The following is a 1,662-nucleotide window of genomic DNA, read 5'->3' as shown; positions in this document are numbered from 1 at the left end:
TGTGATTCGGTCAGACAAAGTTTTGGAAAGTTCTAATTCAGCTGAGAAATAGATGGAAATAATGCCTCATGATGATTAGGAGGTCACGATTAAGGTATGGCAAGGAGAACTTTTTTGGGAAGTTTTGATTCTGGTGAGAATGGAGTTTTAGCATTAGGAAAGGCGACGACTGTATTTAATTTGTTGTTTCAGATAATGATTAGACCGGTGGTAGGTGAGGCGAAATTAAACCGGTGGTGAGAGGGGAGAAGAAGAAAAACCGGACGAAAATAAACCATACCAGGCAACCAACTGATCCATTAGGAGTAGAGAGTAGTAGTACTAGGATTTGTCACACGTCGTATCAGATTTATTTATTTTGGAGAGAGACTCCGAATAGAATAAGAGAGAGTCATAGTTTGGAAAAACAAAGAGTTGGGGATAGACCGAGAGAGTCACATAAATACTATTACTCCAAAGAAGTGGAGATTGCAAAGAGAGAGAGAGAGAGAGAGAGAGGGAAAGTGTTGATCTGTTTTGATTTGGCTGGAGAGTTGCCTTGAGGAAAAAAGTCACCATAGAATATTTGGAGGTATATCTTTCATACTAGTAGTACTAGTTTTCCAAGTCATTTCTGGTATAGTGCCTTACACATATTGGTGCCAGTACACTATGGTTGCATCGCTCATCATTTTTTTTGTGACTTGTGTATTGGTATATGATACATCCATTTTGCATCATGTTTTCCTACTGTTATTTATGATGTTTTTATGCGTAATAATGCTTTTTGGAGTAATTCTAATGCCTTTTCTCTCATAATATGCAAGGTACACACAAAGAGGGAGAATTTCGGCAGCTGGAAATATGGACCTGGAAAAGCTACGTCAGGCTACCTATTCTGCACAACTCCAAACAAGCTGAAACTTTACGGAGAATTTTTATGGAATATATGAAGAATATTGGAGCAAATAAGTACCAGAGGAGGGCCACCCTGGTGAGCACAAGACACCAGGGCGCGCCTGGGCCCCCAGGCACACCCTGGTGGGTTGTGCTCACCCAGGCCCACCTCTGCTGCCCATCTTCTGGTATATAGGTCATTTTGACCTAGAAAAAATGAGAGGATTTTCGGGACGGAGCTACGCCGTCTCGAGGCGGAACTTGGGCAGGAGCACTTTTCCCCTCTGGTGGAGCAATTCCGTCGGGGGAACTTCCCTCCCGGAGGGGGAAACCATCGTCATCATCATCATCAACAACTCTCCCATCTTGGGGAGAGCAATCTCCATCAACATCTTGAACATCACCATCTCACATCAAACTCTAGTTCATCTCTTGTGTTCAATCTTGTTACCGGAACTATAGATTGGTGCTTGTGGGTGAGTAGTAGTGTTGATTACGTCTTGTAGTTGATTACTATATGGTTTACTTGGTGGAAGATTATAAGTTTAGATCCAATATGCTATTTAATAGCCCTCTGTTCTTGAGGTCACGGGAGAAATCATGTTGCAAATAATCATGTGAACTTGATATGTGTTCGATATTTTGATAGTATGTATGTTGTGATTCCCTTAGTGGTGTCATGTGAACGCCGACTACATGCAACATACTCACCCAGGCCCAAATTATCAAAGTAGCGAACACGAATCGAATCAACATGATGAAAGTGACTAGATGAAATTCCCGTGT

The sequence above is a fragment of the Triticum aestivum genome, chromosome 1D, assembly GCF_018294505.1.
Source record: "Triticum aestivum cultivar Chinese Spring chromosome 1D, IWGSC CS RefSeq v2.1, whole genome shotgun sequence".
NCBI classification, from domain to species: Eukaryota; Viridiplantae; Streptophyta; class Magnoliopsida; order Poales; family Poaceae; genus Triticum; species Triticum aestivum.
The sequence above is the reverse complement of the archived record's forward strand: the minus strand, read 5'-3'. Positions refer to the sequence as shown.